Below are 16,918 nucleotides of genomic sequence, written 5' to 3' on the forward strand. Positions count from 1 at the left end.
ATTTAACAAGCCATAGGTGGCGCTACAGAGCCATTTCCCAGTGCTCATATGTAAAACCATTAAAATACAAAATTTTTCACCAGACCTGGCATGTGTGCAAAATTTCATGACTTTTTGAGCATGTTAAAGCCCTCAAAAGGCAATTCATTTCAATGAAAAATAATAATAATAATAATAATAATAATAATAATAATAATAATAATAATAATAATAATAATAAACAGAGCAGATACAATAGGGCCTTCGCACTCGAAGTGCTCGGGCCCTAATAATAATAAGAAGAAACGGAGCAGATACAATAGGGCCTTCGCACTCTCAGTGCTCGGGCCCTAATAATTAAAGCTGCAAGCAGCGATATGAGGGCCCTCGCACCCCGGCGCGAGCCGAGCCAAGCCCAACACCTAAAACCAGCGCTTCCGATCTGATGTCACATTGATGGAATTCATGCATTTAACCACCAGCTAAAATTTCATCTCATTCAACCATTATTATAGTCGTCCCACTAGGTGGCGCTCTAACCATTACTGACAAATGGCATAACAAACATTTCCGAGCTCGAGTCTCATCACGCCTGCGACCTTTGGGAGAGATTGGACATTGTGTTTTTGAGCGACAGCAGGTTACTGCTTTTTGGCGAGTGATTGAAACTCCACGTGCCGCCATGACCACCCGCTGCTTCCTGAACGTAAAAGCTTCGCAATTTAACATCACAAAGGTCTTTAGATTCCACACACAGGAGATCGCGAAATCTAATGAAATCCCTTGGAGGAGTTCACAAAGTATGAGGCCTGAAAAGAGGGGAAAATGTCGCCAAATTTACACATTAATTTTAAAATGGCTGACTTCCTGTTGGATTTGGGATATTGCTCCAAGAGACTTTTTTGTACATCTTGATATCTCCAATAAGCTTGCCAGGTTTCAAACTCATACATAAAACACAGAGCAGGGGCTGTTGTTTTGAAATATTGTAGGGGGCGCTGTGGAGCCATTTTGTGCTGTTCAAGGAAAATGAACATATAAAAGAAATCCCTCATCACATTAGAGGTGTGCGCCAAATTTCAAGACTTTTTAAACTTTTCAAGCCCCTCAAAAGCCACTTCATCTTTCATGGTGAACTGCGCTGCCACCAGGGTGCGCCTGCTCAGTTTATAGTCACAATTTTCTCACTGAAGCATCAAGAGGGACTGATGGTGATATTCACCGCTTTTGAGGTGGCCACGATGAACCTGTGAAAATCAGTACAACAAAATGAAAGACATGACATTTCCTGGTGCCACTAGGTGGCGCTCTACGTATTCCTGACAATGGGCATCAATCTGTTCAGGGCGGGTCTGACATCATCCCTGTAAAATCTGGTACTGATCACATTGGATTTCATTGAGTTACACTAATTTGTTTCTTCATGGCGAGACCTCAATGTTCGCCATGCTGCTGGGGTCACACCCTTCAGCGAAAAACTCACAGTTTTCTCTGTAACCCAAGACCAACTCCTTAAGGCTTTCCTGGAGAAATTTGAGGCTGCAGATGTCACCCATTACAATACTGTACCCCAAAGTGTAAAACATGACATTTCCTGTTCCCACTAGGTGGCGCTGTCCCTGATGTCAAATATGGCAGTTGAAATATGTTCAGGGTGGAGCCTTATCATATATGTGTCCTTTGGTCAAGGTCGGACAATGTATGACAGAACGAGAGGCAATAAGATTTTCATGGCGAGTCATCGAAATTCGCCGTGGCGCCACGGCCTCACCGTATCCCGAAAAACTCAAAAGCTCCGCAATTTAACATGGCCCAGGTGTGTAGTTGACACTGACCAAATATGAAGCTTGTACGATGAAATTCCAATGAGGAGTTCGCAAAAGTTCGAGGCATGGAAATGGCAAAATTAGAGCCAAAATGTCACCTTCACTTCCAAATGGCGGACTTCCTGTTGGGTTTAGGCAATGGTCCCACTGACTTTTTGTTCATCTTGGCATGATACACATTTGTGCCAAATTTCATACATGTAGCTAAAACGATGTGTTCGTAGGGCTGCATTTAACAAGGCATAGGTGGCGCTACAGAGCCATTTCCCAGTGCTCATATGTAAAACCATTAAAATACAAAATTTTTCACCAGACCTGGCATGTGTGCAAAATTCCAAGAGTTTTCGAGCATGTTAAAGCCCTCAGCCCTCAAAAGGCCCTTCTTTTGCCTGAATAATAATAATAATAATAATTAAAGCTGCAAGCAGCTGCAAGATATGAGGGCCCTCGCACTCCGGGCGCGTCGAGCCAAGCCCAACACCTAAAACCAGCGCTCCGATCTGATGTCACATTGATGGAATTCATGCATTTAACCACCAGCTAAAATTTCATCTCATTCAACCATTATTATAGTCGTCCCACTAGGTGGCGCCTAACCATTACTGACAAATGGCATAACAAACATTTCCGAGCTCGAGTCTCATCACGCCTGCGAACTTTGGGAGAGATTGGACATTGTGTTTTTGAGCGACAGCAGGTTACTGCTTTTTGGCGAGTGATTGAAACTCCACGCGCCGCCATGACCACCCCGCTTCCCTGAACGTAAAAGCTTCGCAATTTAACATCACAAAGGTCTTTAGATTCCACACACAGGAGATCGCGTAAATCTAATGAAATCCCTTGGAGGAGTTCGTCAAAGTATGAGGCCTGAAAAGAGGGGAAAATGTCGCCAAATTTACACATTAATTTTAAAATGGCTGACTTCCTGTTGGATTTGGGATATTGCTCCAAGAGACTTTTTGTACATCTTGATATCTCCAATAAGCTTGCCAGGTTTCAAACTCATACATAAAACACAGAGCAGGGGCTGTTGTTTTGAAATTTTGTAGGGGGCGCTGTGGAGCCATTTTGCGCTGTTCAAGGAAAATGAACATATAAAAAAGAAATCCTCATCACATTAGAGGTGTGCGCCAAATTTCAAGACTTTTTAAACTTTTCAAGCCCCTCAAAAGCCACTTCATCTTTCATGGTGAACTGCGTTGCCACCAGGGTGCGCCTGCTCAGTTTATAGTCACAATTTTCTCACTGAAGCATCAAGAGGGACTGATGGTGATATTCACCGCTTTTGAGGTGGCCACGATGAACCTGTGAAAATCAGTACAACAAAATGAAAGACATGACATTTCCTGGTGCCACTAGGTGGCGCTCTACGTATTCCTGACAATGGGCATATCAATCTGTTCAGGGCGGGTCTGACATCATCCCTGTAAAATCTGGTACTGATCAGATTGGATTTCATTGAGTTACACTAATTTGTTTCTTCATGGCGAGACCTCAATGTTCGCCATGCTGCTGGGGTTACACCCTTCAGCGAAAACTCACAGTTTTCTCTGTAACCCAAGACCAACTCCTTAAGGCTTTCCTGGAGAAATTTGAGGCTGCAGATGTCACCCATTACAATACTGTACCCCAAAGTGTAAAACATGACATTTCCTGTTCCCACTAGGTGGCGCTGTCCCTGATGTCAAATATGGCAGTTGAAATATGTTCAGGGTGGAGCCTTATCATATGTGTCCACTTTGGTCAAGGTCGGACAATGTATGACAGAACGAGAGGCAATAAGATTTTCATGGCGAGTCATCGAAATTCGCCGTGGCGCCACGGCCTCACCGTATCCCGAAAACTCAAAAGCTCCGCACTTTAACATGGCCCAGGTGTGTAGTTGACACTGACCAAATATGAAGCTTGTACAATGAAATTCCAATGAGGAGTTCGAAAAAGTTCGAGGCATGGAAATGGCAAAATTAGAGCCAAAATGTCACCTTCACTTCCAAATGGCGGACTTCCTGTTGGGTTTAGGACATGGCCATAATAGACTTTTTTGTGCGTCTCCCGAACGATAGATATGTGTTCCAAGTTTTATACATGTAGGTCATACCCATCTCGGGGGGCTGCGTTTTCATTTTTCTAGGTGGCGCTACTGAGCCAATTTTCCCTGGACATGTCTACGGACATTAAAATACGTAAATTTTCACCAGACCTGACGCTGCAGTGCAAAATTTCATGAGTTTTTGAGCATGTTTAGGCCCTCAAAAGGCCGATTCATTTGCCAAATAATAATAATAATAATAATAATAATAATAATAATAATAATAATAATAATAATAATAATAATAATAATAAGAAGAAACAGAGCAGATACAATAGGGCTTCAGACTTTTGTGCTCGGGCCCTAATTAAAGCTGCAAGCAGCGCTATGAGGGCCCTCGCACCCCATCGCGCCGATACACGCCCAACACCTAAAACCAGCACGTCCGATCTGATGTCACATTGATGGAATTCATGCATTTAACCACCAGCTAACATTTCATCTCATTCAATCATTATTATAGTCGTCCCACTAGGTGGCGCCTAACCATTACTGACAAATGGCATAACAAACATTTCCGAGCTCGAGTCTCATCACGCCTGCAACCTTTGGGAGAGATTGGACATTGTGTTTTTGAGTGACAGCAGATTACTGCTTTTTGGCGAGTGATTGAAACTCCACGTGTCCGCCACGACCACCCCGCTTCCCTGAACGTAAAAGCTTCGCAATTTAACATCACAAAGGTCTTTAGATTCCACACACTGGAGATCGCAGAAATCTGATGAAATCCCTTGGAGGAGTTCACAAAGAATGAGGCCTGAAAAGAGGGGAAATGTCAACAAAATTACACATTAATTTTAAAATGGCTGACTTCCTGTTGGATTTGGGATATTGCTCCAAGAGACTTTTTGTACATCTTGATATCTCCAATAAGCTTACCAGGTTTCAGACTCATACATAAAACACAGAGCAGGGGCTGTTGTTTTGAAATTTTGTAGGGGCGCTGTGGAGCCATTTTGCGCTATTCAAGGAAAATGAAAAATAACAAGAAAACGCTCATCACATTGGAGGTGTGCGCCAAATTTCAAGACTTTTTAAACTTTCCAAGCCCCTCAAAAGCCACTTCATCTTTCATGGTGAACCGCGCTGCCACCAGGGTGCGCCTGCTCAGTTTAAAGTCACAATTTTCTCACTGAAGCATCATGAGGGACTGATGGTGATATTCACCGCTTTTGAGGTGGCCACGATGAACCTGTGAAAATCAGTACAACAAAATGAAAGACATGACATTTCCTGTTGCCACTAGGTGGCGCTCTACGTATTCCTGACAATGGGCACATCAATCTGTTCAGGGCGGGTCTGACATCATCCCTGTAAAATCTGGTACTGATCAGACTGGATTTCATTGAGTTACACTAATTTGTTTCTTCATGGCGAGACATCAATGTTCGCCATGCTGCTGGGGTCACACCTTCAGCGAAAAACTCACAGTTTTCTGTAACCCAAGACCAACTCCTTAAGGCTTTCCTGGAGAAATTTGAGGCTGCAGATGTCACCCATTACAATACTGTACCCCAAAGTGTAAAACATGACATTTCCTGTTCCCACTAGGTGGCGCTGTCCCTGATGTCAAATATGGCAGTTGAAATATGTTCAGGGTGGAGCCTTATCATATGTGTCCACTTTGGTCAAGGTCGGACAATGTATGACAGAACGAGAGGCAATAAGATTTTCATGGCGAGTCATCGAATTCGCCGTGGCGCCACGGCCTCACCGTATCCCGAAAACTCAAAAGCTCCGCAATTTAACATGGCCCAGGTGTGTAGTTGACACTGACCAAATATGAAGCTTGTACGATGAAATTCCAATGAGGAGTTCGCAAAAGTTCGAGGCATGGAAATGGCAAAATTAGAGCCAAAATGTCACCTTCACTTCCAAATGGCGGACTTCCTGTTGGGTTTAGCGCAATGGTCCCATTAGACTTTTTGTTCGTCTTGGCATGATACACATGTGTGCCAAATTTCATACATGTAGCTAAAACGATGTGTTCGTAGGGCTGCATTTAACAAGGCATAGGTGGCGCTACAGAGCCATTTCCCAGTGCTCATATGTAAACCATTAAAATACAAAATTTTTCACCAGACCTGGCATGTGTGCAAAATTTCATGAGTTTTTGAGCATGTTTAGGCCCTCAAAAGGCCCTTGTTTTGCCTGAATAATAATAATAATAATAATAATAATAATAATAATAAAACGGAGCAGATATAATAGGGCCTTCGCACTCGGTGCTCGGGCCCTAATAATAATAATAATAAGAAAACGAGAGCAGATAATAATAGGGCTTCCGACTCTCAGTGCTCGGGCCCTAATTAAAGCTGCAAGCAGCGATATGAGGGCCCCCTCGCACCCCGCCGCGTCGAGCCAAGCCCAACACCTAAAACCAGCGCTCCGATCTGATGTCACATTGATGGAATTCATGCATTTAACCACCAGCTAAAATTTCATCTCATTCAACCATTATTATAGTCGTCCCACTAGGTGGCGCCTAACCATTACTGACAAATGGCATAACAAACATTTCCGAGCTCGAGTCTCATCACGCCTGCGAACTTTGGGAGAGATTGGACATTGTGTTTTTGAGCGACAGCAGGTTACTGCTTTTTGGCGAGTGATTGAAACTCCACGTGCCGCCATGACCACCCCGCTTCCCTGAACGTAAAAGCTTCAGCAATTTAACATCACAAAGGTCTTTAGATTCCACACACAGGAGATCGCAGAAATCTAATGAAATCCCTTGGAGGAGTTCACAAAGTATGAGGCCTGAAAAGAGGGGAAAATGTCGCCAAATTTACACATTAATTTTAAAATGGCTGACTTCCTGTTGGATTTGGGATATTGCTCCAAGAGACTTTTTTGTACATCTTGATATCTCCAATAAGCTTGCCAGGTTTCAAACTCATACATAAAACACAGAGCAGGGGCTGTTGTTTTGAAATTTTGTAGGGGCGCTGTGGAGCCATTTTGCGCTGTTCAAGGAAAATGAACATATAAAAAGAAATCCTCATCACATTAGAGGTGTGCGCCAAATTTCAAGACTTTTAAACTTTTCAAGCCCCTCAAAAGCCACTTCATCTTTCATGGTGAACTGCGCTGCCACCAGGGTGCGCCGCTCAGTTTATAGTCACAATTTTCTCACTGAAGCATCAAGAGGGACTGATGGTGATATTCACCGCTTTTGAGGTGGCCACGATGAACCTGTGAAAATCAGTACAACAAAATGAAAGACATGACATTTCCTGGTGCCACTAGGTGGCGCTCTACGTATTCCTGACAATGGGCATATCAATCTGTTCAGGGCGGGTCTGACATCATCCCTGTAAAATCTGGTACTGATCAGATTGGATTTCATTGAGTTACACTAATTTGTTTCTTCATGGCGAGACCTCAATGTTCGCCATGCTGCTGGGGTCACACCCTTCAGCGAAAACTCACAGTTTTCTCTGTAACCCAAGACCAACTCCTTAAGGCTTTCCTGGAGAAATTTGAGGCTGCAGATGTCACCCATTACAATACTGTACCCCAAAGTGTAAAACATGACATTTCCTGTTCCCACTAGGTGGCGCTGTCCCTGGTGTCAAATATGGCAGTTGAAATATGTTCAGGGTGGAGCCTTATCATATGTGTCCACTTTGGTCAAGGTCGGACAATGTATGACAGAACGAGAGGCAATAAGATTTTCATGGCGAGTCATCGAATTCGCCGTGGCGCCACGGCCTCACAGTAACCCGAAAACTCAAAGCTCCGCAATTTAACATGGCCCAGGTGTGTAGTTGACACTGACCAAATATGAAGCTTGTACGATGAAATTCCAATGAGGAGTTCGCAAAAGTTCGAGGCATGGAAATGGCAAAATTAGAGCCAAAATGTCACCTTCACTTCCAAATGGCGGACTTCCTGTTGGGTTTAGGACATGGCCATAATAGACTTTTTTGTGCGCCTCGAACGCTAGATATGTGTTCCAGTTTTATACATGTAGGTCATACCCATCTCGGGGCTCGCGCTTTCATTTTTCTAGGTGGCGCGCTGAGCCAATTTTCCCTGGACATGTCTAACGGACATTAAAATACGTAAATTTTCACCAGACCTGACGCTGCCTGCAAAATTTCATGAGTTTTCGAGCATGTTTAGGCCCTCAAAAGGCCGATTCATTTGCCGAATAATAATAATAATAATAATAATAATAATAATAATAATAATAATAATTAAATAATAAGCAGCGAGCAGATATGAGGTGCCCTCGCACCGATATGAGGGCCCTCGCAGCACGGCGAGCCAAGCTGAAACACCTAAAACCAGCGCTCCGATCTGATGTCACATTGATGGAATTCATGCATTTAACCACCAGCTAACATTTCATCTCATTCAATCATTATTATAGTCGTCCCACTAGGTGGCGCTCTAACCATTACTGACAAATGGCATAACAAACATTTCCGAGCTCGAGTCTCATCACGCCATGCGACCTTTGGGAGAGATTGACATTGTGTTTTTGAGTGACAGCAGATTACTGCTTTTTGGCGAGTGATTGAAACTCCACGTGCCGCCATGACCACCCCGCTTCCCTGAACGTAAAAGCTTCGCAATTTAACATCACAAAGGTCTTTAGATTCCACACACAGGAGATCGTGGTAAATCTGATGAAATGCCTTGGAGGAGTTCACAAAGAATGAGGCCTGAAAAGAGGGGAAATGTCGCCAAATTTACACATTAATTTTAAAATGGCTGACTTCCTGTTGGATTTGGGATATTGCTCCAAGAGACTTTTTTGTACATCTTGATATCTCCCATAAGCTTGCCAGGTTTCAGACTCATACATAAAACACAGAGCAGGGGCTGTTGTTTTGAAATTTTGTAGGGGCGCTGTGGAGCCATTTTGCGCTATTCAAAGAAAATGATGACATAACAAGAAAGCACTCATCACATTGGAGGTGTGCGCCAAATTTCAAGACTTTTTAAACTTTCCAAGCCCCTCAAAAGCCACTTCATCTTTCATGGTGAACTGCGCTGCCACCAGGGTGCGCCTGCTCAGTTTAAAGTCACAATTTTCTCACTGAAGCATCATGAGGGACTGATGGTGATATTCACCGCTTTTGAGGTGGCCACGATGAACCTGTGAAAATCAGTACAACAAAATGAAAGACATGACATTTCCTGGTGCCACTAGGTGGCGCTCTACGTATTCCTGACAATGGGCACATCAATCTGTTCAGGGCGGGTCTGACATCATCCCTGTAAAGTCTGGTACTGATCAGACTGATTTCATTGAGTTATACTAATTTGTTTCTTCATGGCGAGACATCAATAATCGCCATGCTGCTGGGGTCACACCCTTCAGCGAAAACTCACAGTTTTCACTGTAACCCAAGACCAACTCCTTAAGGCTTTCCTGGAGAAATTTGAGGCTGCAGATGTCACCCATTACAATACTGTACCCCAAAGTGTAAAACATGACATTTCCTGTTCCCACTAGGTGGCGCTGTCCCTGATGTCAAATATGGCAGTTGAAATATGTTCAGGGTGGAGCCTTATCATATGTGTCCACTTTGGTCAAGGTCGGACAATGTATGACAGAACGAGAGGCAATAAGATTTTCATGGCGAGTCATCGAAATTCGCGCATGGCGCCCACGGCCTCACCGTATCCCGAAACTCAAAAGCTCCGCAATTTAACATGGCCCAGGTGTGTAGTTGACACTGACCAAATATGAAGCTTGTACAATGAAATTCCAATGAGGAGTTCGCAAAAGTTCGAGGCATGGAAATGGCAAAATTAGAGCCAAAATGTCACCTTCACTTCCAAATGGCGGACTTCCTGTTGGGTTTAGCGCCAATGGTCCCACTGACTTTTTGTTCGTCTTGGCATGATACACATGTGTGCCAAATTTCATACATGTAGCTAAAACGATGTGTTCAGAGGGCTGCATTTAACAAGGCATAGGTGGCGCTACAGAGCCATTTCCCCAGTGCTCATATGTAAAACCATTAAAATACAAAATTTTTCACCAGACCTGGCATGTGTGCAAAATTCCAAGAGTTTTCGAGCATGTTAAAGCCCTCAAAAGGCCCTTCTTTGCCTGAATAATAATAATAATAATAATTAAAGCTGCAAGAAGCGATATGAGGGCCCTCGCACTTCCCGCCGAGCCAAGCCCCAACACCTAAAACCAGCGCTCCGATCTGATGTCACATTGATGGAATTCATGCATTTAACCACCAGCTAAAATTTCATCTCATTCAACCATTATTATAGTCGTCCCACTAGGTGGCGCCTAACCATTACTGACAAATGGCATAACAAACATTTCCGAGCTCGAGTCTCATCACGCCTGCGACCTTTGGGAGAGATTGACATTGTGTTTTTGAGCGACAGCAGGTTACTGCTTTTTGGCGAGTGATTGAAACTCCACGTGCCGCCATGACCACCCCGCTTCCCTGAACGTAAAAGCTTCGCAATTTAACATCACAAAGGTCTTTAGATTCCACACACAGGAGATCGCAGAATCTAATGAAATCCCTTGGAGGAGTTCGTCAAAAGTATGAGGCCTGAAAAGAGGGGAAAATGTCGCCAAATTTACACATTAATTTTAAAATGGCTGACTTCCTGTTGGATTTGGGATATTGCTCCAAGAGACTTTTTTGTACATCTTGATATCTCCAATAAGCTTGCCAGGTTTCAAACTCATACATAAAACACAGAGCAGGGGCTGTTGTTTTGAAATTTTGTAGGGGGCGCTGTGGAGCCATTTTGCGCTGTTCAAGGAAAATGAACATATAAAAGAAATCCTCATCACATTAGAGGTGTGCGCCAAATTTCAAGACTTTTTAAACTTTTCAAGCCCCTCAAAAGCCACTTCATCTTTCATGGTGAACTGCGCTGCCACCAGGGTGCGCCTGCTCAGTTTATAGTCACAATTTTCTCACTGAAGCATCAAGAGGGACTGATGGTGATATTCACCGCTTTTGAGGTGGCCACGATGAACCTGTGAAAATCAGTACAACAAAATGAAAGACATGACATTTCCTGGTGCCACTAGGTGGCGCTCTACGTATTCCTGACAATGGGCATATCAATCTGTTCAGGGCGGGTCTGACATCATCCCTGTAAAATCTGGTACTGATCAGATTGGATTTCATTGAGTTACACTAATTTGTTTCTTCATGGCGAGACCTCAATGTTCGCCATGCTGCTGGGGTCACACCTTCAGCGAAAAACTCACAGTTTTCTGTAACCCAAGACCAACTCCTTAAGGCTTTCCTGGAGAAATTTGAGGCTGCAGATGTCACCCATTACAATACTGTACCCCAAAGTGTAAAACATGACATTTCCTGTTCCCACTAGGTGGCGCTGTCCCTGATGTCAAATATGGCAGTTGAAATATGTTCAGGGTGGAGCCTTATCATATGTGTCCACTTTGGTCAAGGTCGGACAATGTATGACAGAACGAGAGGCAATAAGATTTTCATGGCGAAGTCATCGAATTCGCCGTGGCGCCACGGCCTCACCGTAACCCGAAAACTCAAAGCTCCGCAATTTAACATGGCCCAGGTGTGTAGTTGACACTGACCAAATATGAAGCTTGTACGATGAAATTCCAATGAGGAGTTCGCAAAAGTTCGAGGCATGGAAATGGCAAAATTAGAGCCAAAATGTCACCTTCACTTCCAAATGGCGGACTTCCTGTTGGGTTTAGGACAATGGCCATATAGACTTTTTGTGTTCGCCTCCGAACGTGATACATATGTGTTCCAGATTTTTATACATGTAGCTCAAACGATGTCTCGGGGCTGCATTTAACAAGGCATAGGTGGCGCTACAGAGCCATTTCCCAGTGCTCATGTGTAAAACCATTAAAATACAAAATTTTCACCAGACCTGACATGTGTGCAAAATTTTTCAAGAGTTTTGAGCATGTTAAAGCCCTCAAAAAGCCCTTAATAATTTTGCCTAATAATAATAATAATAATAATTAAAAACTGCAGAGCAGCAATTAAAAGCTGCAAGCAGCGAGCATGAGGGCCCTCGCACTCCCGCACGCCGGGCCACGCCCAACACCTACAACCAGCACGTCCGATCTGATGTCACATTGATGGAATTCATGCCTAGAACCACCAGCTAACGATTCATCTCATTCAATCATTATTATAGTCGTCCCACTAGGTGGCGCCTAACCATTACTGACAAATGGGATAACAAACATTTCCGACCTTGAGTCTCATCACGCCTGCAAACTTTGGGAGAGATTGACATTGTGTTTTTGAGTGACAGCAGATTACTGCTTTTTGGCGAGGGATTGAAACTCCACGCGCCGCCATGGCCACCCCGCTTCCCTGAACGTAAAAGCTTCGCAATTTAACATCACAAAGGTCTTTAGATTCCACACACAGGAGATCGGGTTAATCTGATGAAATCCCTTGGAGGAGTTCGTCAAAGTATGAGGCCTGAAAAGAGGGGAAAAAGTGGCTAAAATTACACATTAATTTTAAAATGGCTGACTTCCTGTTGGATTTGGGATATTGCTCCAAGAGACTTTTTTGTACATCTTGATATCCTCCATAAGCTTACCAGGTTTCAGACTTATAAATAAAACACAGAGCAGGGGCTGATGTTTTGAAATTTTGTAGGGGGCGCTGTGGAGCCATTTTGCACTATTCAAGGAAAATGATCACATAACAACAAAAGCCCTCATCACATTGGAGGTTTGGGCCAAATTTCAAGACTTTTTAAAATTTCCAAGCCCCTCAAAAGCCACTTCATCTTTCATGGTGAACTGCTGCCACCAGGGTGCGCCTGCTCAGTTTAAAGTCACAATTTTCGCACAGAAGCATCATGAAGGACTGATGGTGATACTCACCGCTTTTGAGGTGGCCACGATGAACCTGTGAAAATCAGTACAACAAAATGAAAGACATGACATTTCCTGGTGCCACTAGGTGGCGCTCTACGTATTCCTGACAATGGGCATATCAATCTGTTCAGGGCGGGTCTGACATCATCCCTGTAAAATCTGGTACTGATCAGATTGGATTTCATTGAGTTACACTAATTTGTTTCTTCATGGCGAGACCTCAATGTTCGCCATGCTGCTGGGGTCACACCCTTCAGCGAAAAAACTCACAGTTTTCTGTAACCCAAGACCAACTCCTTAAGGCTTTCCTGGAGAAATTTGAGGCTGCAGATGTCACCCATTACAATACTGTACCCCAAAGTGTAAAACATGACATTTCCTGTTCCCACTAGGTGGCGCTGTCCCTGATGTCAAATATGGCAGTTGAAATATGTTCAGGGTGGAGCCTTATCATATGTGTCCACTTTGGTCAAGGTCGGACAATGTATGACAGAACGAGAGGCAATAAGATTTTCATGGCGAGTCATCGAAATTCCGCCGTGGCGCCACGGCCTCACCGTATCCCGAAAACTCAAAGCTCCGCAATTTAACATGGCCCAGGTGTGTAGTTGACACTGACCAAATATGAAGCTTGTACGATGAAATTCCAATGAGGAGTTCGCAAAAGTTCGAGGCATGGAAATGGCAAAATTAGAGCCAAAATGTCACCTTCACTTCCAAATGGCGGACTTCCTGTTGGGTTTGCATCAATGGTCCCACTGACTTTTTGTTCGTCTTGGCATGATACACATGTGTGCCAAATTTCATACATGTAGCTCAAACGATGTGTTCGTAGGGCTGCATTTAACAAGGCATAGGTGGCGCCTAGAGCCATTTCCCAGTGCTCATATGTAAAACCATTAAAATACAAAATTTTTCACCAGACCTGGCATGTGTGCAAAATTTCATGAGTTTTTGAGCATGTTAAAGCCCTCAAAAGGCCCTTCATTTGCCTGAAAAATAATAATAATAATAATAATAAAGCTGCAAGCAGCGATATGAGGGCCCTCGCACTCCGGGCGCGCCGAGCCAAGCCCAACACCTAAAACCAGCGCTCCGATCTGATGTCACATTGATGGAATTCATGCATTTAACCACCAGCTAAAATTTCATCTCATTCAACCATTATTATAGTCGTCCCACTAGGTGGCGCCTAACCATTACTGACAAATGGCATAACAAACATTTCCGAGCTCGAGTCTCATCACGCCTGCTACCTTTGGGAGAGATTGGACATTGTGTTTTTGAGCGACAGCAGGTTACTGCTTTTTGGCGAAGTGATTGAAACTCCACGCGCCATGACCACCCCGCTTCCCTGAACGTAAAAGCTTCGCAATTTAACATCACAAAGGTCTTTAGATTCCACACACAGGAGATCGCAAATCTAATGAAATCCCTTGGAGGAGTTCACAAAGTATGAGGCCTGAAAAGAGGGGAAAATGTCGCCAAATTTACACATTAATTTTAAATGGCTGACTTCCTGTTGGATTTGGGATATTGCTCCAAGAGACTTTTTTGTACATCTTGATATCTCCAATAAGCTTGCCAGGTTTCAAACTCATACATAAAACACAGAGCAGGGGCTGTTGTTTTGAAATTTTGTAGGGGGCGCTGTGGAGCCATTTTGCGCTGTTCAAGGAAAATGAACATATAAAAAGAAATCCTCATCACATTAGAGGTGTGCGCCAAATTTCAAGACTTTTAAACTTTTCAAGCCCCTCAAAAGCCACTTCATCTTTCATGGTGAACTGCGCTGCCACCAGGGTGCGCCTGCTCAGTTTATAGTCACAATTTTCTCACTGAAGCATCAAGAGGGACTGATGGTGATATTCACCGCTTTTGAGGTGGCCACGATGAACCTGTGAAAATCAGTACAACAAAATGAAAGACATGACATTTCCTGGTGCCACTAGGTGGCGCTCTACGTATTCCTGACAATGGGCATATCAATCTGTTCAGGGCGGGTCTGACATCATCCCTGTAAAATCTGGTACTGATCAGATTGGATTTCATTGAGTTACACTAATTTGTTTCTTCATGGCGAGACCTCAATGTTCGCCATGCTGCTGGGGTCACACCCTTCAGCTTAAAACTCACAGTTTTCTCTGTAACCCAAGACCAACTCCTTAAGGCTTTCCTGGAGAAATTTGAGGCTGCAGATGTCACCCATTACAATACTGTACCCCAAAGTGTAAAACATGACATTTCCTGTTCCCACTAGGTGGCGCTGTCCCTGATGTCAAATATGGCAGTTGAAATATGTTCAGGGTGGAGCCTTATCATATGTGTCCACTTTGGTCAAGGTCGGACAATGTATGACAGAACGAGAGGCAATAAGATTTTCATGGCGAGTCATCGAAATTACCCGTGGCGCCACGGCCTCACAGTATCCCGAAAACTCAAAAGCTCCGCAATTTAACATGGCCCAGGTGTGTAGTTGACACTGACCAAATATGAAGCTTGTACGATGAAATTCCAATGAGGAGTTCGCAAAAGTTCGAGGCATGGAAATGGCAAAATTAGAGCCAAAATGTCACCTTCACTTCCAAATGGCGGACTTCCTGTTGGGTTTAGGACATGGCCATCCCATAGACTTTTTGTTCGCCTTGGAATGATACATATGTGTTCCAGTTTTCATACATGTAGCTAAACCGATGTGTTCTCATGCATTTAACAAGGCATAGGTGGCGCTACAGAGCCATTTTTCCCTGTGCTCATGTGTAAACCATTAAAATACAAAATTTTTCACCAGACCTGACATGTGCAAAATTTCAAGAGTTTTCGAGCATGTTAAAGCCCTCAAAAGGCCCTTCTTTTGCCTGAATAATAATAATAATAATAATAATAATAATAATAATAATAATAATAATAAACGCTGCAAGGGCCTTCAGCGATAATAAAAACAGAGCAGATACAATAGGGCCTTCGCACTCTCGTGCTCGGGCCCTAATTAAAGCTGCAAGCAGCGTTATGAGGGCCCTCGCACCGCACGCCGGGCCACGCCCAACACCTACAACCAGCACGTCCGATCTGATGTCACATTGATGGAATTCATGCATTTAACCACCAGCTAACATTTCATCTCATTCAATCATTATTATAGTCGTCCCACTAGGTGGCGCCTAACCATTACTGACAAATGGCATAACAAACATTTCCGACCTTGAGTCTCATCACGCCTGCGAACTTTGGGAGAGATTGGACATTGTGTTTTTGAGTGACAGCAGATTACTGCTTTTTGGCGAGGGATTGAAACTCCACGTGCCGCCATGACCACCCCGCTTCCCTGAACGTAAAAGCTTCGCAATTTAACATCACAAAGGTCTTTAGATTCCACACACAGGAGATCGGGTTAATCTGATGAAATCCTTGGAGGAGTTCGTCAAAGTATGAGGCCTGAAAAGAGGCAAAAAAGTGGCTAAAATTACACATTAATTTTAAAATGGCTGACTTCCTGTTGGATTTGGGATATTGCTCCAAGAGACTTTTTTGTACACATCTTGATATCCTCCATAAGCTTACCAGGTTTCAGACTTATAAATAAAACACAGAGCAGGGGCTGATGTTTTGAAATTTTGTAGGGGGCGCTGTGGAGCCATTTTGCACTATTCAAGGAAAATGATCACATAACAAGAAAGCCCTCATCACATTGGAGGTGTGGGCCAAATTTCAAGACTTTTTAAACTTTCCAAGCCCCTCAAAAGCCACTTCATCTTTCATGGTGAACTGCGCTGCCACCAGGGTGCGCCTGCTCAGTTTAAAGTCACAATTTTCGCACAGAAGCATCATGAGGGACTGATGGTGATACTCACCGCTTTTGAGGTGGCCACGATGAACCTGTGAAAATCAGTACAACAAAATGAAAGACATGACATTTCCTGGTGCCACTAGGTGGCGCTCTACGTATTCCTGACAATGGGCATATCAATCTGTTCAGGGCGGGTCTGACATCATCCCTGTAAAATCTGGTACTGATCAGATTGGATTTCATTGAGTTACACTAATTTGTTTCTTCATGGCGAGACCTCAATGTTCGCCATGCTGCTGGGGTCACACCTTCAGCGAAAACTCACAGTTTTCTCTGTAACCCAAGACCAACTCCTTAAGGCTTTCCTGGAGAAATTTGAGGCTGCAGATGTC

Source organism: Oreochromis aureus, linkage group 8, assembly GCF_013358895.1.
Source record: "Oreochromis aureus strain Israel breed Guangdong linkage group 8, ZZ_aureus, whole genome shotgun sequence".
NCBI lineage: Eukaryota > Metazoa > Chordata > Actinopteri > Cichliformes > Cichlidae > Oreochromis > Oreochromis aureus.